This window comes from Acanthaster planci, unplaced genomic scaffold (genome assembly GCF_054643075.1).
Source record: "Acanthaster planci isolate LZ-2023a unplaced genomic scaffold, COTS_SCS Contig85, whole genome shotgun sequence".
In the NCBI taxonomy this organism is placed as follows: domain Eukaryota; kingdom Metazoa; phylum Echinodermata; class Asteroidea; order Valvatida; family Acanthasteridae; genus Acanthaster; species Acanthaster planci.
Window position 1 is genome coordinate 11797 of NW_028257707.1, and position 26743 is coordinate 38539.

General features: G+C 52.5%; 5 non-coding genes across 5 annotated transcripts; all 5 read left to right on the forward strand.

Annotated features, from left to right (window-relative positions):
- The first annotated feature begins 523 nt into the window (after positions 1 to 523).
- Positions 524 to 716, forward strand: LOC147795289 (U2 spliceosomal RNA). Its single transcript, XR_015424024.1, has one exon. It is a non-coding gene; the product is annotated as a U2 spliceosomal RNA (small nuclear RNA).
- Positions 717 to 5927: 5211 nt separating this feature from the next.
- Positions 5928 to 6120, forward strand: LOC147795290 (U2 spliceosomal RNA). The gene has a single exon (XR_015424029.1). It is a non-coding gene; the product is annotated as a U2 spliceosomal RNA (small nuclear RNA).
- Positions 6121 to 11330: 5210 nt separating this feature from the next.
- On the forward strand, positions 11331 to 11523 carry LOC147795291 (U2 spliceosomal RNA). Its single transcript, XR_015424030.1, has one exon. It is a non-coding gene; the product is annotated as a U2 spliceosomal RNA (small nuclear RNA).
- A 5207-nt stretch (positions 11524 to 16730) lies between these two features.
- On the forward strand, positions 16731 to 16923 carry LOC147795292 (U2 spliceosomal RNA). The gene has a single exon (XR_015424031.1). It is a non-coding gene; the product is annotated as a U2 spliceosomal RNA (small nuclear RNA).
- Positions 16924 to 22137: 5214 nt separating this feature from the next.
- Positions 22138 to 22330, forward strand: LOC147795293 (U2 spliceosomal RNA). The gene has a single exon (XR_015424032.1). It is a non-coding gene; the product is annotated as a U2 spliceosomal RNA (small nuclear RNA).
- Positions 22331 to 26743: the final 4413 nt, after the last annotated feature.

The window sequence follows — 26743 nt, forward strand, 5'->3', positions numbered from 1 at the left end:
AGTGCGTGCCTCATGGATGATTTTCAATAATTTTGGAACTGCATCGTTTGGCTCTTACTGCCGACAGTAAACCATCCTTTCACACGTACATTCAACACGTGATCCCGTGAAGCACACCCTCACGGCCTTTCAAGTTTAAAACCCGATAGGTTCTTCTCACAAGTCCTGAATGTGAAATACGGATATATCACGGGTTCTGCCGTTAAAAGTAAAGAGTGTAAGCAATGGCACACTGTCACTGTCACGAGGTCTTGGAAGCGTGCTATATCGCCACGCCCACAACGTGGGATCACTTCCGGCGCGGTGTCGAGTGTAGACACAGTGCAATTGTGAAGGGCGCCATCTTGTGGCTTGCATATAGTGCGGCGCAGGTACTTGCGCAGAGTCGACCTCGGGAACATTTCTCACTGAAAGATTGTTCATGATATTAACAGAAATTGCCAAAGTTCAAGGTCATGTCCTCATTTACTGTCACGATCGAGAGGTTATCTTGGGCTGCGTAATGTGGAAAATACTGATCTTTATCGCTTCTCGGCCTTTTGGCTAAGATCATGTGTAGTATCTGTTCTTTTCAGTGTGATATCTGAAACGCTGTTCATTGAACAGCCAGTTTATCAAACTGATTTTTGAACTTGGGCTGTGGAATAGGGGCTTGCCTCGTCCCGGCCACGGGTTGGCCCGGTATAGCAGTACATCCGGGATTCGGCCCACTCCCTTCGGGGGACATAAAAAAAGATAAAAACACGGACTGACTTAATTTTTGTTGAATTACTTTATCTCTCGGCTATTTCTTCCTCTCCGAAACATTTCGACAAAAAAGGAAATTTTACAAAAATGGACATTATATACAGTATGTTTCTGAGCAATAACGGCATGCAAGAATGCCAATAAAAAGTGGCAGGGAAAAGAGAGAGACAAAGACACGACACCCACTTCTTGTCTGGCGTCATCGCATTTTATTTTGACGGGTTTTCACATGACGATCTCCCCCCCCCCTCCTCCAATTCTCCTTCTGTCCGTCCCCCCCCCCCGTGGACCTTTGACCTCGCTCTCTTGACCCCGTTTACCGCCAGAGGGCGCTGTCGCCCAACCGCACGCTCGCGCAGCTTCTACCGCGTCCGCGCAGGCGTTATACCTGCTCTGCCGGCTTGTCGTCCGCATCATTTGCACTAGCGATTGAACAGAGCAAGAACATCATGTCTGGACGAGGCAAGGGAGGCAAAGGACTGGGCAAGGGGGGTGCCAAACGCCACCGGAAGGTCCTCCGTGACAACATCCAGGGCATCACCAAGCCGGCCATTCGTCGCCTTGCCCGCCGGGGAGGAGTGAAGCGCATCTCCGGTCTCATTTACGAGGAAACGCGTGGAGTCCTGAAAGTCTTCCTGGAGAACGTCATCCGCGATGCGGTCACCTACTGCGAACACGCCAAGAGGAAGACTGTCACTGCCATGGACGTGGTGTACGCGCTCAAGAGGCAAGGGCGGACGCTGTACGGCTTTGGGGGCTAGACCGCCGAATTCCCATTTCAAAACCAACGGCTCTCTTCAGAGCCACGACAGTTTTCCAAAAGAGATTTATTCCCACGCATAGCTGCTGTATGATTACCCTGTTCGTAATTAATAGCTATAATTGCCATCCTTCCTTAAGCTCGATCAATGACCCCGATCGTTTTCCCGTGGATTCTTTTTGTACGTTTCCCTCTCCGTTCCTTGTCGTTGCGGTTCATTTCGTCCCTCTCCGCGTTTTCCGTTTAATACGGTACGTAGCCGTGTTGTCGTAATGTGTTCGTGATACCCAAGTGACGTCCACAGCCCTGCTGTTTCACTGATGCGCGTCCGTGTGTACTGTCGTTGAGCCTGACGGTGGAAAGCGTTGAGTACTGGATGGAACGCGTGACGGGCGGAAGGGTGTTGCCGCGATGTAGGCGGAGTTGTGCTCAGCGTGAAAGTGCCGTGTGTGGTTGGTTGGGCGGTGGTGGTGCTGGGGGTGGTTTTTTTCTTCTCTTGACACAGAGCTGTCGGTGCACTTTGCCTTCTGGTCGCGGTCCCCCCCCCCCAAATTAACCTCAGTGTACATGTGACCAGTCAAGCGCTGCGCCCGCCCTTGGAGTTATCCAATCGGAAAGCGGTCCATTGTCAGGCCTTCGGCCCGGGATGCCGTTGCCGGGCTTAAGAGACGCTGGGTTGCCGTGCCCTGCACTCACTTGTGTCAAGCTCCAGGCCGGGAACCGTTGCCCTCCGTGAGATCCGTCGCTACCAGAAGAGCACCGAACTGCTGATCCGAAAGCTCCCCTTCCAGAGACTTGTGCGAGAAATTGCACAGGATTTCAAGACCGAGCTGCGATTCCAAAGTTCTGCCGTCATGGCTTTGCAGGAGGCTAGCGAGGCTTACCTGGTGGGCCTGTTCGAGGACACCAACCTGTGCGCCATCCACGCAAAGAGGGTCACCATCATGCCCAAGGACATCCAGTTGGCCCGCCGAATTCGCGGTGAACGGGCCTGAGTGTTGGCGCGCCACGACCACCAAACCTAACGGCTCTTATCAGAGCCACCACTACTTCAAAAAGAGAATGATTCTGCTCGAGTTGTCTGCGGGGAAAGGTGCTGGGCGGGAGGAAATTAAACACAACCGAGTAACGGCCACAGTTGAGTCAATAATATAACAAATTGAAAGGGCTCTCCGATTGCGATTTCACACGGGGCGTGATTGGTCTGCTTTTCCTTCCCTCTCCTTTACGTTTTGTGTAGTTATTCGTATTTGGGTATGAATGAGCGTACAGTATCAGACGACCCCTCCCCGACAGCTTCACCCCGGCCCTCGCTTTGAAAGCGACCTTGTTTCGCCTTTGTGGAGTCCGATCGACTTCCTGACTGGTACTCTTGTCAATTTAGTTAGCGACGCGAAAGGCTGCGTTGTGCTTTGGCAGACGAATTCCGCGTTAGCCGCTTGAGAGGATGGCGGAGAAAATAACCAAATATTCAAATAGAACAGATGACTCGGTTGCACGGAACGGTTATTGACCGAACGAACGACCGACCGACCGCTTTCAGCGTTTCCCTTGCCGTAAGTTTCAGCTTGCCCTTGCAAGCCATGCGCGTCTTCACGCCTGGGTGGCCGGGGGCGCTCTTTTCAACTGGCGGGAAGGTGGACAATGCGCCCGTGTTCAGAATCCACGCCGCCCGTGATAAAAGCCGGCGTAGCCGTGACGCTTTTTCATTCGATCCCTCGATCTCTCACACTTCAAGCGCTCCAGCATGGCTCCTAAAGTTAGCGGGAAAGGTCAGAAGAAGGCCGGAAACACCAAGACCCCGACTCGCACAGACAAGAAGAGGCACCGGCGTCGCAAGGAGAGCTACGGCATCTACATTTATAAAGTCATGAAACAGGTGCACCCCGACACGGGCATCTCCAGCAAGGCCATGAGCATCATGAACAGCTTTGTCAATGACGTCTTCGAGCGCATCGCAACCGAGGCCTCTCGCCTTGCACACTACAACAAGAAGTCGACCATCACCAGCCGCGAGGTGCAGACAGCAGTTCGCCTGCTCCTGCCGGGAGAGCTTGCCAAGCATGCAGTCAGCGAGGGCACCAAGGCCGTCACCAAGTACACGACTTCCAAGTAGCCCGCCGCTACCAACCAAACGGCTCTTTTCAGAGCCAAAACAACTCCACGAAAGAGATGCTTTGCTTTTCTGCTCCTCGTTAGTCTTTTCCCCCTTTTGTTTTCGACGTTGGGTGTGGTTCACTGAGACATTCTGTTGTACATTATTTCCCCGTTCTTGGTCTCCTTTTGTCTAATACAGGTGCCTCGTAATTAAAAAGGTATTTTTCCGAATATCGCGCACACTGCAAGCAAATAGATATTACCTCTTGACGGTGCTTGTATGGGGGGGGTTGAGGTGAAAACTTTTCCTGATCTTTTTCGCACTCGCTCTGACCTTGATATTAGACGGTTGTTCAGATTGTCCAAGAGGGTGCCTCGTGTAAACGTCCAGACACCGTGAAACGGGCATTCCCCTTGCGAGGGACCTGTCGCAAAATATACAAACTGTATTTCTGACGGCTTCAGCCCCCCCCCCCCCCCCAGGGGTGTGGTAACTCATGTGGACCCGGTTTTCTTTTCTCTCTGTTCTTTCTTTCTTTTGGCTTTGTTACATTTTGGTTCCCGTTCATGGACTTGATTTTGTGTTTATCCCGGCCTGTGGGCTCCGGCTCATCCAACCGTGCGATGGACCCGCTGCGTGACGTGATTGGCTAGTTGGTACGCTTCGGCCAATCCACTGGACTGCTATAACTTGTGTCGCGGGCCCCGGAGCAACCATTCCAGCGCAACTGCGACCCGGTGAACAGATCTGCACACTGATTTCTCTCAAGATGTCTGGACGAGGAAAGAGCGGCAAATCCAGAAGCAAGGCCAAGAGCAGGTCATCGCGGGCTGGCCTTCAGTTTCCCGTTGGCCGCGTTCACCGATTCCTGCGCAAGGGAAACTACGCCGAACGTGTTGGCGCCGGTGCCCCTGTCTACCTGGCTGCAGTGATGGAGTACCTTACCGCTGAGATCTTGGAGCTAGCCGGTAATGCTGCCCGCGACAACAAGAAGACAAGAATCAACCCACGTCACCTGCAACTTGCCATACGCAACGACGAGGAGCTCAACAAGCTGATGAGCGGGGTAACCATCGCGCAAGGAGGTGTGCTCCCCAATATTCAGTCGGTCCTCTTGCCCAAGAAGACCGCCAAAGTCTCCAACTGAAAGGACGGGCCCCTTGCCCCGCGAACCCAAAGGCTCTTTTCAGGGCCGCCACTATTTCAAAGAAGAGACAGGTCGATGGCTGTTTAATTGAAAGCCCCCTTTGTGCCATGCTACTTCGGATGTTGTGTTATTTTCTAGGTTTATCTTTCTAGTTACTTCTCTGAACTGTATTAATATTCGTTCTTGATCGCTTCCATCTTTTCGTTTCATTCCAATATTGAACGATACGCCGCAGTTCGGCCTTGCCGAAGTCCCACCTGCTTGTTCCTCCTTCAAACGTCGGCCCCGCCTTCGAACCGACCCCGCTGGACGAGGCCCGGTTTGTGTCTCTTTGCGACTCCAAATTGCAGCCTGCCTTTCTCTTTACTCCTGCCGTGCCGGCCGTTGCGGTGCTGTATAATGACATGTTTGTGTTTCGAACCTGAATCCAGGCAACGCGCGTCAAATATGCAACGCGTATAACTTACGCAACAGACGTGCATTCTTTTCATTGTTCTAAGGGCCGTTCATCTCATCAAATATTCAGCACGCAGTGTGTGCTTGCAAACTTTCCAAGTTTACAAATGATGTGTTGGTTCATCATTGTGTATTGACATGTTCAGCTTTTTATTATGCGCCGTCGGGTGCGCGCTTCTACGTAGCGCAAAAGGCAAGTGCGTGCCTCATGGATGATTTTCAATAATTTTGGAACTGCATCGTTTGGCTCTTACTGCCGACAGTAAACCATCCTTTCACACGTACATTCAACACGTGATCCCGTGAAGCACACCCTCACGGCCTTTCAAGTTTAAAACCCGATAGGTTCTTCTCACAAGTCCTGAATGTGAAATACGGATATATCACGGGTTCTGCCGTTAAAAGTAAAGAGTGTAAGCAATGGCACACTGTCACTGTCACGAGGTCTTGGAAGCGTGCTATATCGCCACGCCCACAACGTGGGATCACTTCCGGCGCGGTGTCGAGTGTAGACACAGTGCAATTGTGAAGGGCGCCATCTTGTGGCTTGCATATAGTGCGGCGCAGGTACTTGCGCAGAGTCGACCTCGGGAACATTTCTCACTGAAAGATTGTTCATGATATTAACAGAAATTGCCAAAGTTCAAGGTCATGTCCTCATTTACTGTCACGATCGAGAGGTTATCTTGGGCTGCGTAATGTGGAAAATACTGATCTTTATCGCTTCTCGGCCTTTTGGCTAAGATCATGTGTAGTATCTGTTCTTTTCAGTGTGATATCTGAAACGCTGTTCATTGAACAGCCAGTTTATCAAACTGATTTTTGAACTTGGGCTGTGGAATAGGGGCTTGCCTCGTCCCGGCCACGGGTTGGCCCGGTATAGCAGTACATCCGGGATTCGGCCCACTCCCTTCGGGGGACATAAAAAAAGATAAAAACACGGACTGACTTAATTTTTGTTGAATTACTTTATCTCTCGGCTATTTCTTCCTCTCCGAAACATTTCGACAAAAAAGGAAATTTTACAAAAATGGACATTATATACAGTATGTTTCTGAGCAATAACGGCATGCAAGAATGCCAATAAAAAGTGGCAGGGAAAAGAGAGAGACAAAGACACGACACCCACTTCTTGTCTGGCGTCATCGCATTTTATTTTGACGGGTTTTCACATGACGATCTCCCCCCCCCCTCCTCCAATTCTCCTTCTGTCCGTCCCCCCCCCCGTGGACCTTTGACCTCGCTCTCTTGACCCCGTTTACCGCCAGAGGGCGCTGTCGCCCAACCGCACGCTCGCGCAGCTTCTACCGCGTCCGCGCAGGCGTTATACCTGCTCTGCCGGCTTGTCGTCCGCATCATTTGCACTAGCGATTGAACAGAGCAAGAACATCATGTCTGGACGAGGCAAGGGAGGCAAAGGACTGGGCAAGGGGGGTGCCAAACGCCACCGGAAGGTCCTCCGTGACAACATCCAGGGCATCACCAAGCCGGCCATTCGTCGCCTTGCCCGCCGGGGAGGAGTGAAGCGCATCTCCGGTCTCATTTACGAGGAAACGCGTGGAGTCCTGAAAGTCTTCCTGGAGAACGTCATCCGCGATGCGGTCACCTACTGCGAACACGCCAAGAGGAAGACTGTCACTGCCATGGACGTGGTGTACGCGCTCAAGAGGCAAGGGCGGACGCTGTACGGCTTTGGGGGCTAGACCGCCGAATTCCCATTTCAAAACCAACGGCTCTCTTCAGAGCCACGACAGTTTTCCAAAAGAGATTTATTCCCACGCATAGCTGCTGTATGATTACCCTGTTCGTAATTAATAGCTATAATTGCCATCCTTCCTTAAGCTCGATCAATGACCCCGATCGTTTTCCCGTGGATTCTTTTTGTACGTTTCCCTCTCCGTTCCTTGTCGTTGCGGTTCATTTCGTCCCTCTCCGCGTTTTCCGTTTAATACGGTACGTAGCCGTGTTGTCGTAATGTGTTCGTGATACCCAAGTGACGTCCACAGCCCTGCTGTTTCACTGATGCGCGTCCGTGTGTACTGTCGTTGAGCCTGACGGTGGAAAGCGTTGAGTACTGGATGGAACGCGTGACGGGCGGAAGGGTGTTGCCGCGATGTAGGCGGAGTTGTGCTCAGCGTGAAAGTGCCGTGTGTGGTTGGTTGGGCGGTGGTGGTGCTGGGGGTGGTTTTTTTCTTCTCTTGACACAGAGCTGTCGGTGCACTTTGCCTTCTGGTCGCGGTCCCCCCCCCCCAAATTAACCTCAGTGTACATGTGACCAGTCAAGCGCTGCGCCCGCCCTTGGAGTTATCCAATCGGAAAGCGGTCCATTGTCAGGCCTTCGGCCCGGGATGCCGTTGCCGGGCTTAAGAGACGCTGGGTTGCCGTGCCCTGCACTCACTTGTGTCAAGCTCCAGGCCGGGAACCGTTGCCCTCCGTGAGATCCGTCGCTACCAGAAGAGCACCGAACTGCTGATCCGAAAGCTCCCCTTCCAGAGACTTGTGCGAGAAATTGCACAGGATTTCAAGACCGAGCTGCGATTCCAAAGTTCTGCCGTCATGGCTTTGCAGGAGGCTAGCGAGGCTTACCTGGTGGGCCTGTTCGAGGACACCAACCTGTGCGCCATCCACGCAAAGAGGGTCACCATCATGCCCAAGGACATCCAGTTGGCCCGCCGAATTCGCGGTGAACGGGCCTGAGTGTTGGCGCGCCACGACCACCAAACCTAACGGCTCTTATCAGAGCCACCACTACTTCAAAAAGAGAATGATTCTGCTCGAGTTGTCTGCGGGGAAAGGTGCTGGGCGGGAGGAAATTAAACACAACCGAGTAACGGCCACAGTTGAGTCAATAATATAACAAATTGAAAGGGCTCTCCGATTGCGATTTCACACGGGGCGTGATTGGTCTGCTTTTCCTTCCCTCTCCTTTACGTTTTGTGTAGTTATTCGTATTTGGGTATGAATGAGCGTACAGTATCAGACGACCCCTCCCCGACAGCTTCACCCCGGCCCTCGCTTTGAAAGCGACCTTGTTTCGCCTTTGTGGAGTCCGATCGACTTCCTGACTGGTACTCTTGTCAATTTAGTTAGCGACGCGAAAGGCTGCGTTGTGCTTTGGCAGACGAATTCCGCGTTAGCCGCTTGAGAGGATGGCGGAGAAAATAACCAAATATTCAAATAGAACAGATGACTCGGTTGCACGGAACGGTTATTGACCGAACGAACGACCGACCGACCGCTTTCAGCGTTTCCCTTGCCGTAAGTTTCAGCTTGCCCTTGCAAGCCATGCGCGTCTTCACGCCTGGGTGGCCGGGGGCGCTCTTTTCAACTGGCGGGAAGGTGGACAATGCGCCCGTGTTCAGAATCCACGCCGCCCGTGATAAAAGCCGGCGTAGCCGTGACGCTTTTTCATTCGATCCCTCGATCTCTCACACTTCAAGCGCTCCAGCATGGCTCCTAAAGTTAGCGGGAAAGGTCAGAAGAAGGCCGGAAACACCAAGACCCCGACTCGCACAGACAAGAAGAGGCACCGGCGTCGCAAGGAGAGCTACGGCATCTACATTTATAAAGTCATGAAACAGGTGCACCCCGACACGGGCATCTCCAGCAAGGCCATGAGCATCATGAACAGCTTTGTCAATGACGTCTTCGAGCGCATCGCAACCGAGGCCTCTCGCCTTGCACACTACAACAAGAAGTCGACCATCACCAGCCGCGAGGTGCAGACAGCAGTTCGCCTGCTCCTGCCGGGAGAGCTTGCCAAGCATGCAGTCAGCGAGGGCACCAAGGCCGTCACCAAGTACACGACTTCCAAGTAGCCCGCCGCTACCAACCAAACGGCTCTTTTCAGAGCCAAAACAACTCCACGAAAGAGATGCTTTGCTTTTCTGCTCCTCGTTAGTCTTTTCCCCCTTTTGTTTTCGACGTTGGGTGTGGTTCACTGAGACATTCTGTTGTACATTATTTCCCCGTTCTTGGTCTCCTTTTGTCTAATACAGGTGCCTCGTAATTAAAAAGGTATTTTTCCGAATATCGCGCACACTGCAAGCAAATAGATATTACCTCTTGACGGTGCTTGTATGGGGGGGGTTGAGGTGAAAACTTTTCCTGATCTTTTTCGCACTCGCTCTGACCTTGATATTAGACGGTTGTTCAGATTGTCCAAGAGGGTGCCTCGTGTAAACGTCCAGACACCGTGAAACGGGCATTCCCCTTGCGAGGGACCTGTCGCAAAATATACAAACTGTATTTCTGACGGCTTCAGCCCCCCCCCCCCCCCCAGGGGTGTGGTAACTCATGTGGACCCGGTTTTCTTTTCTCTCTGTTCTTTCTTTCTTTTGGCTTTGTTACATTTTGGTTCCCGTTCATGGACTTGATTTTGTGTTTATCCCGGCCTGTGGGCTCCGGCTCATCCAACCGTGCGATGGACCCGCTGCGTGACGTGATTGGCTAGTTGGTACGCTTCGGCCAATCCACTGGACTGCTATAACTTGTGTCGCGGGCCCCGGAGCAACCATTCCAGCGCAACTGCGACCCGGTGAACAGATCTGCACACTGATTTCTCTCAAGATGTCTGGACGAGGAAAGAGCGGCAAATCCAGAAGCAAGGCCAAGAGCAGGTCATCGCGGGCTGGCCTTCAGTTTCCCGTTGGCCGCGTTCACCGATTCCTGCGCAAGGGAAACTACGCCGAACGTGTTGGCGCCGGTGCCCCTGTCTACCTGGCTGCAGTGATGGAGTACCTTACCGCTGAGATCTTGGAGCTAGCCGGTAATGCTGCCCGCGACAACAAGAAGACAAGAATCAACCCACGTCACCTGCAACTTGCCATACGCAACGACGAGGAGCTCAACAAGCTGATGAGCGGGGTAACCATCGCGCAAGGAGGTGTGCTCCCCAATATTCAGTCGGTCCTCTTGCCCAAGAAGACCGCCAAAGTCTCCAACTGAAAGGACGGGCCCCTTGCCCCGCGAACCCAAAGGCTCTTTTCAGGGCCGCCACTATTTCAAAGAAGAGACAGGTCGATGGCTGTTTAATTGAAAGCCCCCTTTGTGCCATGCTACTTCGGATGTTGTGTTATTTTCTAGGTTTATCTTTCTAGTTACTTCTCTGAACTGTATTAATATTCGTTCTTGATCGCTTCCATCTTTTCGTTTCATTCCAATATTGAACGATACGCCGCAGTTCGGCCTTGCCGAAGTCCCACCTGCTTGTTCCTCCTTCAAACGTCGGCCCCGCCTTCGAACCGACCCCGCTGGACGAGGCCCGGTTTGTGTCTCTTTGCGACTCCAAATTGCAGCCTGCCTTTCTCTTTACTCCTGCCGTGCCGGCCGTTGCGGTGCTGTATAATGACATGTTTGTGTTTCGAACCTGAATCCAGGCAACGCGCGTCAAATATGCAACGCGTATAACTTACGCAACAGACGTGCATTCTTTTCATTGTTCTAAGGGCCGTTCATCTCATCAAATATTCAGCACGCAGTGTGTGCTTGCAAACTTTCCAAGTTTACAAATGATGTGTTGGTTCATCATTGTGTATTGACATGTTCAGCTTTTTATTATGCGCCGTCGGGTGCGCGCTTCTACGTAGCGCAAAAGGCAAGTGCGTGCCTCATGGATGATTTTCAATAATTTTGGAACTGCATCGTTTGGCTCTTACTGCCGACAGTAAACCATCCTTTCACACGTACATTCAACACGTGATCCCGTGAAGCACACCCTCACGGCCTTTCAAGTTTAAAACCCGATAGGTTCTTCTCACAAGTCCTGAATGTGAAATACGGATATATCACGGGTTCTGCCGTTAAAAGTAAAGAGTGTAAGCAATGGCACACTGTCACTGTCACGAGGTCTTGGAAGCGTGCTATATCGCCACGCCCACAACGTGGGATCACTTCCGGCGCGGTGTCGAGTGTAGACACAGTGCAATTGTGAAGGGCGCCATCTTGTGGCTTGCATATAGTGCGGCGCAGGTACTTGCGCAGAGTCGACCTCGGGAACATTTCTCACTGAAAGATTGTTCATGATATTAACAGAAATTGCCAAAGTTCAAGGTCATGTCCTCATTTACTGTCACGATCGAGAGGTTATCTTGGGCTGCGTAATGTGGAAAATACTGATCTTTATCGCTTCTCGGCCTTTTGGCTAAGATCATGTGTAGTATCTGTTCTTTTCAGTGTGATATCTGAAACGCTGTTCATTGAACAGCCAGTTTATCAAACTGATTTTTGAACTTGGGCTGTGGAATAGGGGCTTGCCTCGTCCCGGCCACGGGTTGGCCCGGTATAGCAGTACATCCGGGATTCGGCCCACTCCCTTCGGGGGACATAAAAAAAGATAAAAACACGGACTGACTTAATTTTTGTTGAATTACTTTATCTCTCGGCTATTTCTTCCTCTCCGAAACATTTCGACAAAAAAGGAAATTTTACAAAAATGGACATTATATACAGTATGTTTCTGAGCAATAACGGCATGCAAGAATGCCAATAAAAAGTGGCAGGGAAAAGAGAGAGACAAAGACACGACACCCACTTCTTGTCTGGCGTCATCGCATTTTATTTTGACGGGTTTTCACATGACGATCTCCCCCCCCCCCTCCTCCAATTCTCCTTCTGTCCGTCCCCCCCCCCGTGGACCTTTGACCTCGCTCTCTTGACCCCGTTTACCGCCAGAGGGCGCTGTCGCCCAACCGCACGCTCGCGCAGCTTCTACCGCGTCCGCGCAGGCGTTATACCTGCTCTGCCGGCTTGTCGTCCGCATCATTTGCACTAGCGATTGAACAGAGCAAGAACATCATGTCTGGACGAGGCAAGGGAGGCAAAGGACTGGGCAAGGGGGGTGCCAAACGCCACCGGAAGGTCCTCCGTGACAACATCCAGGGCATCACCAAGCCGGCCATTCGTCGCCTTGCCCGCCGGGGAGGAGTGAAGCGCATCTCCGGTCTCATTTACGAGGAAACGCGTGGAGTCCTGAAAGTCTTCCTGGAGAACGTCATCCGCGATGCGGTCACCTACTGCGAACACGCCAAGAGGAAGACTGTCACTGCCATGGACGTGGTGTACGCGCTCAAGAGGCAAGGGCGGACGCTGTACGGCTTTGGGGGCTAGACCGCCGAATTCCCATTTCAAAACCAACGGCTCTCTTCAGAGCCACGACAGTTTTCCAAAAGAGATTTATTCCCACGCATAGCTGCTGTATGATTACCCTGTTCGTAATTAATAGCTATAATTGCCATCCTTCCTTAAGCTCGATCAATGACCCCGATCGTTTTCCCGTGGATTCTTTTTGTACGTTTCCCTCTCCGTTCCTTGTCGTTGCGGTTCATTTCGTCCCTCTCCGCGTTTTCCGTTTAATACGGTACGTAGCCGTGTTGTCGTAATGTGTTCGTGATACCCAAGTGACGTCCACAGCCCTGCTGTTTCACTGATGCGCGTCCGTGTGTACTGTCGTTGAGCCTGACGGTGGAAAGCGTTGAGTACTGGATGGAACGCGTGACGGGCGGAAGGGTGTTGCCGCGATGTAGGCGGAGTTGTGCTCAGCGTGAAAGTGCCGTGTGTGGTTGGTTGGGCGGTGGTGGTGCTGGGGGTGGTTTTTTTCTTCTCTTGACACAGAGCTGTCGGTGCACTTTGCCTTCTGGTCGCGGTCCCCCCCCCCCAAATTAACCTCAGTGTACATGTGACCAGTCAAGCGCTGCGCCCGCCCTTGGAGTTATCCAATCGGAAAGCGGTCCATTGTCAGGCCTTCGGCCCGGGATGCCGTTGCCGGGCTTAAGAGACGCTGGGTTGCCGTGCCCTGCACTCACTTGTGTCAAGCTCCAGGCCGGGAACCGTTGCCCTCCGTGAGATCCGTCGCTACCAGAAGAGCACCGAACTGCTGATCCGAAAGCTCCCCTTCCAGAGACTTGTGCGAGAAATTGCACAGGATTTCAAGACCGAGCTGCGATTCCAAAGTTCTGCCGTCATGGCTTTGCAGGAGGCTAGCGAGGCTTACCTGGTGGGCCTGTTCGAGGACACCAACCTGTGCGCCATCCACGCAAAGAGGGTCACCATCATGCCCAAGGACATCCAGTTGGCCCGCCGAATTCGCGGTGAACGGGCCTGAGTGTTGGCGCGCCACGACCACCAAACCTAACGGCTCTTATCAGAGCCACCACTACTTCAAAAAGAGAATGATTCTGCTCGAGTTGTCTGCGGGGAAAGGTGCTGGGCGGGAGGAAATTAAACACAACCGAGTAACGGCCACAGTTGAGTCAATAATATAACAAATTGAAAGGGCTCTCCGATTGCGATTTCACACGGGGCGTGATTGGTCTGCTTTTCCTTCCCTCTCCTTTACGTTTTGTGTAGTTATTCGTATTTGGGTATGAATGAGCGTACAGTATCAGACGACCCCTCCCCGACAGCTTCACCCCGGCCCTCGCTTTGAAAGCGACCTTGTTTCGCCTTTGTGGAGTCCGATCGACTTCCTGACTGGTACTCTTGTCAATTTAGTTAGCGACGCGAAAGGCTGCGTTGTGCTTTGGCAGACGAATTCCGCGTTAGCCGCTTGAGAGGATGGCGGAGAAAATAACCAAATATTCAAATAGAACAGATGACTCGGTTGCACGGAACGGTTATTGACCGAACGAACGACCGACCGACCGCTTTCAGCGTTTCCCTTGCCGTAAGTTTCAGCTTGCCCTTGCAAGCCATGCGCGTCTTCACGCCTGGGTGGCCGGGGGCGCTCTTTTCAACTGGCGGGAAGGTGGACAATGCGCCCGTGTTCAGAATCCACGCCGCCCGTGATAAAAGCCGGCGTAGCCGTGACGCTTTTTCATTCGATCCCTCGATCTCTCACACTTCAAGCGCTCCAGCATGGCTCCTAAAGTTAGCGGGAAAGGTCAGAAGAAGGCCGGAAACACCAAGACCCCGACTCGCACAGACAAGAAGAGGCACCGGCGTCGCAAGGAGAGCTACGGCATCTACATTTATAAAGTCATGAAACAGGTGCACCCCGACACGGGCATCTCCAGCAAGGCCATGAGCATCATGAACAGCTTTGTCAATGACGTCTTCGAGCGCATCGCAACCGAGGCCTCTCGCCTTGCACACTACAACAAGAAGTCGACCATCACCAGCCGCGAGGTGCAGACAGCAGTTCGCCTGCTCCTGCCGGGAGAGCTTGCCAAGCATGCAGTCAGCGAGGGCACCAAGGCCGTCACCAAGTACACGACTTCCAAGTAGCCCGCCGCTACCAACCAAACGGCTCTTTTCAGAGCCAAAACAACTCCACGAAAGAGATGCTTTGCTTTTCTGCTCCTCGTTAGTCTTTTCCCCCTTTTGTTTTCGACGTTGGGTGTGGTTCACTGAGACATTCTGTTGTACATTATTTCCCCGTTCTTGGTCTCCTTTTGTCTAATACAGGTGCCTCGTAATTAAAAAGGTATTTTTCCGAATATCGCGCACACTGCAAGCAAATAGATATTACCTCTTGACGGTGCTTGTATGGGGGGGGTTGAGGTGAAAACTTTTCCTGATCTTTTTCGCACTCGCTCTGACCTTGATATTAGACGGTTGTTCAGATTGTCCAAGAGGGTGCCTCGTGTAAACGTCCAGACACCGTGAAACGGGCATTCCCCTTGCGAGGGACCTGTCGCAAAATATACAAACTGTATTTCTGACGGCTTCAGCCCCCCCCCCCCCCCCAGGGGTGTGGTAACTCATGTGGACCCGGTTTTCTTTTCTCTCTGTTCTTTCTTTCTTTTGGCTTTGTTACATTTTGGTTCCCGTTCATGGACTTGATTTTGTGTTTATCCCGGCCTGTGGGCTCCGGCTCATCCAACCGTGCGATGGACCCGCTGCGTGACGTGATTGGCTAGTTGGTACGCTTCGGCCAATCCACTGGACTGCTATAACTTGTGTCGCGGGCCCCGGAGCAACCATTCCAGCGCAACTGCGACCCGGTGAACAGATCTGCACACTGATTTCTCTCAAGATGTCTGGACGAGGAAAGAGCGGCAAATCCAGAAGCAAGGCCAAGAGCAGGTCATCGCGGGCTGGCCTTCAGTTTCCCGTTGGCCGCGTTCACCGATTCCTGCGCAAGGGAAACTACGCCGAACGTGTTGGCGCCGGTGCCCCTGTCTACCTGGCTGCAGTGATGGAGTACCTTACCGCTGAGATCTTGGAGCTAGCCGGTAATGCTGCCCGCGACAACAAGAAGACAAGAATCAACCCACGTCACCTGCAACTTGCCATACGCAACGACGAGGAGCTCAACAAGCTGATGAGCGGGGTAACCATCGCGCAAGGAGGTGTGCTCCCCAATATTCAGTCGGTCCTCTTGCCCAAGAAGACCGCCAAAGTCTCCAACTGAAAGGACGGGCCCCTTGCCCCGCGAACCCAAAGGCTCTTTTCAGGGCCGCCACTATTTCAAAGAAGAGACAGGTCGATGGCTGTTTAATTGAAAGCCCCCTTTGTGCCATGCTACTTCGGATGTTGTGTTATTTTCTAGGTTTATCTTTCTAGTTACTTCTCTGAACTGTATTAATATTCGTTCTTGATCGCTTCCATCTTTTCGTTTCATTCCAATATTGAACGATACGCCGCAGTTCGGCCTTGCCGAAGTCCCACCTGCTTGTTCCTCCTTCAAACGTCGGCCCCGCCTTCGAACCGACCCCGCTGGACGAGGCCCGGTTTGTGTCTCTTTGCGACTCCAAATTGCAGCCTGCCTTTCTCTTTACTCCTGCCGTGCCGGCCGTTGCGGTGCTGTATAATGACATGTTTGTGTTTCGAACCTGAATCCAGGCAACGCGCGTCAAATATGCAACGCGTATAACTTACGCAACAGACGTGCATTCTTTTCATTGTTCTAAGGGCCGTTCATCTCATCAAATATTCAGCACGCAGTGTGTGCTTGCAAACTTTCCAAGTTTACAAATGGTTGGTTCATCATTGTGTATTGACATGTTCAGCTTTTTATTATGCGCCGTCGGGTGCGCGCTTCTACGTAGCGCAAAAGGCAAGTGCGTGCCTCATGGATGATTTTCAATAATTTTGGAACTGCATCGTTTGGCTCTTACTGCCGACAGTAAACCATCCTTTCACACGTACATTCAACACGTGATCCCGTGAAGCACACCCTCACGGCCTTTCAAGTTTAAAACCCGATAGGTTCTTCTCACAAGTCCTGAATGTGAAATACGGATATATCACGGGTTCTGCCGTTAAAAGTAAAGAGTGTAAGCAATGGCACACTGTCACTGTCACGAGGTCTTGGAAGCGTGCTATATCGCCACGCCCACAACGTGGGATCACTTCCGGCGCGGTGTCGAGTGTAGACACAGTGCAATTGTGAAGGGCGCCATCTTGTGGCTTGCATATAGTGCGGCGCAGGTACTTGCGCAGAGTCGACCTCGGGAACATTTCTCACTGAAAGATTGTTCATGATATTAACAGAAATTGCCAAAGTTCAAGGTCATGTCCTCATTTACTGTCACGATCGAGAGGTTATCTTGGGCTGCGTAATGTGGAAAATACTGATCTTTATCGCTTCTCGGCCTTTTGGCTAAGATCATGTGTAGTATCTGTTCTTTTCAGTGTGATATCTGAAACGCTGTTCATTGAACAGCCAGTTTATCAAACTGATTTTTGAACTTGGGCTGTGGAATAGGGGCTTGCCTCGTCCCGGCCACGGGTTGGCCCGGTATAGCAGTACATCCGGGATTCGGCCCACTCCCTTCGGGGGACATAAAAAAAGATAAAAACACGGACTGACTTAATTTTTGTTGAATTACTTTATCTCTCGGCTATTTCTTCCTCTCCGAAACATTTCGACAAAAAAGGAAATTTTACAAAAATGGACATTATATACAGTATGTTTCTGAGCAATAACGGCATGCAAGAATGCCAATAAAAAGTGGCAGGGAAAAGAGAGAGACAAAGACACGACACCCACTTCTTGTCTGGCGTCATCGCATTTTATTTTGACGGGTTTTCACATGACGATCTCCCCCCCCCCCTCCTCCAATTCTCCTTCTGTCCGTCCCCCCCCCCGTGGACCTTTGACCTCGCTCTCTTGACCCCGTTTACCGCCAGAGGGCGCTGTCGCCCAACCGCACGCTCGCGCAGCTTCTACCGCGTCCGCGCAGGCGTTATACCTGCTCTGCCGGCTTGTCGTCCGCATCATTTGCACTAGCGATTGAACAGAGCAAGAACATCATGTCTGGACGAGGCAAGGGAGGCAAAGGACTGGGCAAGGGGGGTGCCAAACGCCACCGGAAGGTCCTCCGTGACAACATCCAGGGCATCACCAAGCCGGCCATTCGTCGCCTTGCCCGCCGGGGAGGAGTGAAGCGCATCTCCGGTCTCATTTACGAGGAAACGCGTGGAGTCCTGAAAGTCTTCCTGGAGAACGTCATCCGCGATGCGGTCACCTACTGCGAACACGCCAAGAGGAAGACTGTCCAGCGCCATGGACGTGGTGTACGCGCTCAAGAGGCAAGGGCGGACGCTGTACGGCTTTGGGGGCTAGACCGCCGAATTCCCATTTCAAAACCAACGGCTCTCTTCAGAGCCACGACAGTTTTCCAAAAGAGATTTATTCCCACGCATAGCTGCTGTATGATTACCCTGTTCGTAATTAATAGCTATAATTGCCATCCTTCCTTAAGCTCGATCAATGACCCCGATCGTTTTCCCGTGGATTCTTTTTGTACGTTTCCCTCTCCGTTCCTTGTCGTTGCGGTTCATTTCGTCCCTCTCCGCGTTTTCCGTTTAATACGGTACGTAGCCGTGTTGTCGTAATGTGTTCGTGATACCCAAGTGACGTCCACAGCCCTGCTGTTTCACTGATGCGCGTCCGTGTGTACTGTCGTTGAGCCTGACGGTGGAAAGCGTTGAGTACTGGATGGAACGCGTGACGGGCGGAAGGGTGTTGCCGCGATGTAGGCGGAGTTGTGCTCAGCGTGAAAGTGCCGTGTGTGGTTGGTTGGGCGGTGGTGGTGCTGGGGGTGGTTTTTTTCTTCTCTTGACACAGAGCTGTCGGTGCACTTTGCCTTCTGCTCGCGGCTCCCCCCCCCAAAATTAACCTCAGTGTACATGTGACCAGTCAAGCGCTGCGCCCGCCCTTGGAGTTATCCAATCGGAAAGCGGTCCATTGTCAGGCCTTCGGCCCGGGATGCCGTTGCCGGGCTTAAGAGACGCTGGGTTGCCGTGCCCTGCACTCACTTGTGTCAAGCTCCAGGCCGGGAACCGTTGCCCTCCGTGAGATCCGTCGCTACCAGAAGAGCACCGAACTGCTGATCCGAAAGCTCCCCTTCCAGAGACTTGTGCGAGAAATTGCACAGGATTTCAAGACCGAGCTGCGATTCCAAAGTTCTGCCGTCATGGCTTTGCAGGAGGCTAGCGAGGCTTACCTGGTGGGCCTGTTCGAGGACACCAACCTGTGCGCCATCCACGCAAAGAGGGTCACCATCATGCCCAAGGACATCCAGTTGGCCCGCCGAATTCGCGGTGAACGGGCCTGAGTGTTGGCGCGCCACGACCACCAAACCTAACGGCTCTTATCAGAGCCACCACTACTTCAAAAAGAGAATGATTCTGCTCGAGTTGTCTGCGGGGAAAGGTGCTGGGCGGGAGGAAATTAAACACAACCGAGTAACGGCCACAGTTGAGTCAATAATATAACAAATTGAAAGGGCTCTCCGATTGCGATTTCACACGGGGCGTGATTGGTCTGCTTTTCCTTCCCTCTCCTTTACGTTTTGTGTAGTTATTCGTATTTGGGTATGAATGAGCGTACAGTATCAGACGACCCCTCCCCGACAGCTTCACCCCGGCCCTCGCTTTGAAAGCGACCTTGTTTCGCCTTTGTGGAGTCCGATCGACTTCCTGACTGGTACTCTTGTCAATTTAGTTAGCGACGCGAAAGGCTGCGTTGTGCTTTGGCAGACGAATTCCGCGTTAGCCGCTTGAGAGGATGGCGGAGAAAATAACCAAATATTCAAATAGAACAGATGACTCGGTTGCACGGAACGGTTATTGACCGAACGAACGACCGACCGACCGCTTTCAGCGTTTCCCTTGCCGTAAGTTTCAAGCTTGCCCTTGCAAGCCATGCGCGTCTTCACGCCTGGGTGGCCGGGGGCGCTCTTTTCAACTGGCGGGAAGGTGGGACAATGCGCCCGTGTTCAGAATCCACGCCGCCCGTGATAAAAGCCGGCGTAGCCGTGACGCTTTTTCATTCGATCCCTCGATCTCTCACACTTCAAGCGCTCCAGCATGGCTCCTAAAGTTAGCGGGAAAGGTCAGAAGAAGGCCGGAAACACCAAGACCCCGACTCGCACAGACAAGAAGAGGCACCGGCGTCGCAAGGAGAGCTACGGCATCTACATTTATAAAGTCATGAAACAGGTGCACCCCGACACGGGCATCTCCAGCAAGGCCATGAGCATCATGAACAGCTTTGTCAATGACGTCTTCGAGCGCATCGCAACCGAGGCCTCTCGCCTTGCACACTACAACAAGAAGTCGACCATCACCAGCCGCGAGGTGCAGACAGCAGTTCGCCTGCTCCTGCCGGGAGAGCTTGCCAAGCATGCAGTCAGCGAGGGCACCAAGGCCGTCACCAAGTACACGACTTCCAAGTAGCCCGCCGCTACCAACCAAACGGCTCTTTTCAGAGCCAAAACAACTCCACGAAAGAGATGCTTTGCTTTTCTGCTCCTCGTTAGTCTTTTCCCCCTTTTGTTTTCGACGTTGGGTGTGGTTCACTGAGACATTCTGTTGTACATTATTTCCCCGTTCTTGGTCTCCTTTTGTCTAATACAGGTGCCTCGTAATTAAAAAGGTATTTTTCCGAATATCGCGCACACTGCAAGCAAATAGATATTACCTCTTGACGGTGCTTGTATGGGGGGGGTTGAGGTGAAAACTTTTCCTGATCTTTTTCGCACTCGCTCTGACCTTGATATTAGACGGTTGTTCAGATTGTCCAAGAGGGTGCCTCGTGTAAACGTCCAGACACCGTGAAACGGGCATTCCCCTTGCGAGGGACCTGTCGCAAAATATACAAACTGTATTTCTGACGGCTTCAGCCCCCCCCCCCCCCCCAGGGGGGTGGGAACTCATGTGGACCCCGGTTTTTTTTCTCTCTGTTCTTTCTTTCTTTTGGCTTTGTTACATTTTGGTTCCCGTTCATGGACTTGATTTTGTGTTTATCCCGGCCTGTGGGCTCCGGCTCATCCAACCGTGCGATGGACCCGCTGCGTGACGTGATTGGCTAGTTGGTACGCTTCGGCCAATCCACTGGACTGCTATAACTTGTGTCGCGGGCCCCGGAGCAACCATTCCAGCGCAACTGCGACCCGGTGAACAGATCTGCACACTGATTTCTCTCAAGATGTCTGGACGAGGAAAGAGCGGCAAATCCAGAAGCAAGGCCAAGAGCAGGTCATCGCGGGCTGGCCTTCAGTTTCCCGTTGGCCGCGTTCACCGATTCCTGCGCAAGGGAAACTACGCCGAACGTGTTGGCGCCGGTGCCCCTGTCTACCTGGCTGCAGTGATGGAGTACCTTACCGCTGAGATCTTGGAGCTAGCCGGTAATGCTGCCCGCGACAACAAGAAGACAAGAATCAACCCACGTCACCTGCAACTTGCCATACGCAACGACGAGGAGCTCAACAAGCTGATGAGCGGGGTAACCATCGCGCAAGGAGGTGTGCTCCCCAATATTCAGTCGGTCCTCTTGCCCAAGAAGACCGCCAAAGTCTCCAACTGAAAGGACGGGCCCCTTGCCCCGCGAACCCAAAGGCTCTTTTCAGGGCCGCCACTATTTCAAAGAAGAGACAGGTCGATGGCTGTTTAATTGAAAGCCCCCTTTGTGCCATGCTACTTCGGATGTTGTGTTATTTTCTAGGTTTATCTTTCTAGTTACTTCTCTGAACTGTATTAATATTCGTTCTTGATCGCTTCCATCTTTTCGTTTCATTCCAATATTGAACGATACGCCGCAGTTCGGCCTTGCCGAAGTCCCACCTGCTTGTTCCTCCTTCAAACGTCGGCCCCGCCTTCGAACCGACCCCGCTGGACGAGGCCCGGTTTGTGTCTCTTTGCGACTCCAAATTGCAGCCTGCCTTTCTCTTTACTCCTGCCGTGCCGGCCGTTGCGGTGCTGTATAATGACATGTTTGTGTTTCGAACCTGAATCCAGGCAACGCGCGTCAAATATGCAACGCGTATAACTTACGCAACAGACGTGCATTCTTTTCATTGTTCTAAGGGCCGTTCATCTCATCAAATATTCAGCACGCAGTGTGTGCTTGCAAACTTTCCAAGTTTACAAATGATGTGTTGGTTCATCATTGTGTATTGACATGTTCAGCTTTTTATTATGCGCCGTCGGGTGCGCGCTTCTACGTAGCGCAAAAGGCAAGTGCGTGCCTCATGGATGATTTTCAATAATTTTGGAACTGCATCGTTTGGCTCTTACTGCCGACAGTAAACCATCCTTTCACACGTACATTCAACACGTGATCCCGTGAAGCACACCCTCACGGCCTTTCAAGTTTAAAACCCGATAGGTTCTTCTCACAAGTCCTGAATGTGAAATACGGATATATCACGGGTTCTGCCGTTAAAAGTAAAGAGTGTAAGCAATGGCACACTGTCACTGTCACGAGGTCTTGGAAGCGTGCTATATCGCCACGCCCACAACGTGGGATCACTTCCGGCGCGGTGTCGAGTGTAGACACAGTGCAATTGTGAAGGGCGCCATCTTGTGGCTTGCATATAGTGCGGCGCAGGTACTTGCGCAGAGTCGACCTCGGGAACATTTCTCACTGAAAGATTGTTCATGATATTAACAGAAATTGCCAAAGTTCAAGGTCATGTCCTCATTTACTGTCACGATCGAGAGGTTATCTTGGGCTGCGTAATGTGGAAAATACTGATCTTTATCGCTTCTCGGCCTTTTGGCTAAGATCATGTGTAGTATCTGTTCTTTTCAGTGTGATATCTGAAACGCTGTTCATTGAACAGCCAGTTTATCAAACTGATTTTTGAACTTGGGCTGTGGAATAGGGGCTTGCCTCGTCCCGGCCACGGGTTGGCCCGGTATAGCAGTACATCCGGGATTCGGCCCACTCCCTTCGGGGGACATAAAAAAAGATAAAAACACGGACTGACTTAATTTTTGTTGAATTACTTTATCTCTCGGCTATTTCTTCCTCTCCGAAACATTTCGACAAAAAAGGAAATTTTACAAAAATGGACATTATATACAGTATGTTTCTGAGCAATAACGGCATGCAAGAATGCCAATAAAAAGTGGCAGGGAAAAGAGAGAGACAAAGACACGACACCCACTTCTTGTCTGGCGTCATCGCATTTTATTTTGACGGGTTTTCACATGACGATCTCCCCCCCCCCTCCTCCAATTCTCCTTCTGTCCGTCCCCCCCCCCGTGGACCTTTGACCTCGCTCTCTTGACCCCGTTTACCGCCAGAGGGCGCTGTCGCCCAACCGCACGCTCGCGCAGCTTCTACCGCGTCCGCGCAGGCGTTATACCTGCTCTGCCGGCTTGTCGTCCGCATCATTTGCACTAGCGATTGAACAGAGCAAGAACATCATGTCTGGACGAGGCAAGGGAGGCAAAGGACTGGGCAAGGGGGGGGCCAAACGCCACCGGAAGGTCCTCCGTGACAACATCCAGGGCATCACCAAGCCGGCCATTCGTCGCCTTGCCCGCCGGGGAGGAGTGAAGCGCATCTCCGGTCTCATTTACGAGGAAACGCGTGGAGTCCTGAAAGTCTTCCTGGAGAACGTCATCCGCGATGCGGTCACCTACTGCGAACACGCCAAGAGGAAGACTGTCACTGCCATGGACGTGGTGTACGCGCTCAAGAGGCAAGGGCGGACGCTGTACGGCTTTGGGGGCTAGACCGCCGAATTCCCATTTCAAAACCAACGGCTCTCTTCAGAGCCACGACAGTTTTCCAAAAGAGATTTATTCCCACGCATAGCTGCTGTATGATTACCCTGTTCGTAATTAATAGCTATAATTGCCATCCTTCCTTAAGCTCGATCAATGACCCCGATCGTTTTCCCGTGGATTCTTTTTGTACGTTTCCCTCTCCGTTCCTTGTCGTTGCGGTTCATTTCGTCCCTCTCCGCGTTTTCCGTTTAATACGGTACGTAGCCGTGTTGTCGTAATGTGTTCGTGATACCCAAGTGACGTCCACAGCCCTGCTGTTTCACTGATGCGCGTCCGTGTGTACTGTCGTTGAGCCTGACGGTGGAAAGCGTTGAGTACTGGATGGAACGCGTGACGGGCGGAAGGGTGTTGCCGCGATGTAGGCGGAGTTGTGCTCAGCGTGAAAGTGCCGTGTGTGGTTGGTTGGGCGGTGGTGGTGCTGGGGGTGGTTTTTTTCTTCTCTTGACACAGAGCTGTCGGTGCACTTTGCCTTCTGGTCGCGGTCCCCCCCCCCCAAATTAACCTCAGTGTACATGTGACCAGTCAAGCGCTGCGCCCGCCCTTGGAGTTATCCAATCGGAAAGCGGTCCATTGTCAGGCCTTCGGCCCGGGATGCCGTTGCCGGGCTTAAGAGACGCTGGGTTGCCGTGCCCTGCACTCACTTGTGTCAAGCTCCAGGCCGGGAACCGTTGCCCTCCGTGAGATCCGTCGCTACCAGAAGAGCACCGAACTGCTGATCCGAAAGCTCCCCTTCCAGAGACTTGTGCGAGAAATTGCACAGGATTTCAAGACCGAGCTGCGATTCCAAAGTTCTGCCGTCATGGCTTTGCAGGAGGCTAGCGAGGCTTACCTGGTGGGCCTGTTCGAGGACACCAACCTGTGCGCCATCCACGCAAAGAGGGTCACCATCATGCCCAAGGACATCCAGTTGGCCCGCCGAATTCGCGGTGAACGGGCCTGAGTGTTGGCGCGCCACGACCACCAAACCTAACGGCTCTTATCAGAGCCACCACTACTTCAAAAAGAGAATGATTCTGCTCGAGTTGTCTGCGGGGAAAGGTGCTGGGCGGGAGGAAATTAAACACAACCGAGTAACGGCCACAGTTGAGTCAATAATATAACAAATTGAAAGGGCTCTCCGATTGCGATTTCACACGGGGCGTGATTGGTCTGCTTTTCCTTCCCTCTCCTTTACGTTTTGTGTAGTTATTCGTATTTGGGTATGAATGAGCGTACAGTATCAGACGACCCCTCCCCGACAGCTTCACCCCGGCCCTCGCTTTGAAAGCGACCTTGTTTCGCCTTTGTGGAGTCCGATCGACTTCCTGACTGGTACTCTTGTCAATTTAGTTAGCGACGCGAAAGGCTGCGTTGTGCTTTGGCAGACGAATTCCGCGTTAGCCGCTTGAGAGGATGGCGGAGAAAATAACCAAATATTCAAATAGAACAGATGACTCGGTTGCACGGAACGGTTATTGACCGAACGAACGACCGACCGACCGCTTTCAGCGTTTCCCTTGCCGTAAGTTTCAGCTTGCCCTTGCAAGCCATGCGCGTCTTCACGCCTGGGTGGCCGGGGGCGCTCTTTTCAACTGGCGGGAAGGTGGACAATGCGCCCGTGTTCAGAATCCACGCCGCCCGTGATAAAAGCCGGCGTAGCCGTGACGCTTTTTCATTCGATCCCTCGATCTCTCACACTTCAAGCGCTCCAGCATGGCTCCTAAAGTTAGCGGGAAAGGTCAGAAGAAGGCCGGAAACACCAAGACCCCGACTCGCACAGACAAGAAGAGGCACCGGCGTCGCAAGGAGAGCTACGGCATCTACATTTATAAAGTCATGAAACAGGTGCACCCCGACACGGGCATCTCCAGCAAGGCCATGAGCATCATGAACAGCTTTGTCAATGACGTCTTCGAGCGCATCGCAACCGAGGCCTCTCGCCTTGCACACTACAACAAGAAGTCGACCATCACCAGCCGCGAGGTGCAGACAGCAGTTCGCCTGCTCCTGCCGGGAGAGCTTGCCAAGCATGCAGTCAGCGAGGGCACCAAGGCCGTCACCAAGTACACGACTTCCAAGTAGCCCGCCGCTACCAACCAAACGGCTCTTTTCAGAGCCAAAACAACTCCACGAAAGAGATGCTTTGCTTTTCTGCTCCTCGTTAGTCTTTTCCCCCTTTTGTTTTCGACGTTGGGTGTGGTTCACTGAGACATTCTGTTGTACATTATTTCCCCGTTCTTGGTCTCCTTTTGTCTAATACAGGTGCCTCGTAATTAAAAAGGTATTTTTCCGAATATCGCGCACACTGCAAGCAAATAGATATTACCTCTTGACGGTGCTTGTATGGGGGGGGTTGAGGTGAAAACTTTTCCTGATCTTTTTCGCACTCGCTCTGACCTTGATATTAGACGGTTGTTCAGATTGTCCAAGAGGGTGCCTCGTGTAAACGTCCAGACACCGTGAAACGGGCATTCCCCTTGCGAGGGACCTGTCGCAAAATATACAAACTGTATTTCTGACGGCTTCAGCCCCCCCCCCCCCCCAGGGGTGTGGTAACTCATGTGGACCCGGTTTTCTTTTCTCTCTGTTCTTTCTTTCTTTTGGCTTTGTTACATTTTGGTTCCCGTTCATGGACTTGATTTTGTGTTTATCCCGGCCTGTGGGCTCCGGCTCATCCAACCGTGCGATGGACCCGCTGCGTGACGTGATTGGCTAGTTGGTACGCTTCGGCCAATCCACTGGACTGCTATAACTTGTGTCGCGGGCCCCGGAGCAACCATTCCAGCGCAACTGCGACCCGGTGAACAGATCTGCACACTGATTTCTCTCAAGATGTCTGGACGAGGAAAGAGCGGCAAATCCAGAAGCAAGGCCAAGAGCAGGTCATCGCGGGCTGGCCTTCAGTTTCCCGTTGGCCGCGTTCACCGATTCCTGCGCAAGGGAAACTACGCCGAACGTGTTGGCGCCGGTGCCCCTGTCTACCTGGCTGCAGTGATGGAGTACCTTACCGCTGAGATCTTGGAGCTAGCCGGTAATGCTGCCCGCGACAACAAGAAGACAAGAATCAACCCACGTCACCTGCAACTTGCCATACGCAACGACGAGGAGCTCAACAAGCTGATGAGCGGGGTAACCATCGCGCAAGGAGGTGTGCTCCCCAATATTCAGTCGGTCCTCTTGCCCAAGAAGACCGCCAAAGTCTCCAACTGAAAGGACGGGCCCCTTGCCCCGCGAACCCAACCGCACGCTCGCGCAGCTTCTACCGCGTCCGCGCAGGCGTTATACCTGCTCTGCCGGCTTGTCGTCCGCATCATTTGCACTAGCGATTGAACAGAGCAAGAACATCATGTCTGGACGAGGCAAGGGAGGCAAAGGACTGGGCAAGGGGGGTGCCAAACGCCACCGGAAGGTCCTCCGTGACAACATCCAGGGCATCACCAAGCCGGCCATTCGTCGCCTTGCCCGCCGGGGAGGAGTGAAGCGCATCTCCGGTCTCATTTACGAGGAAACGCGTGGAGTCCTGAAAGTCTTCCTGGAGAACGTCATCCGCGATGCGGTCACCTACTGCGAACACGCCAAGAGGAAGACT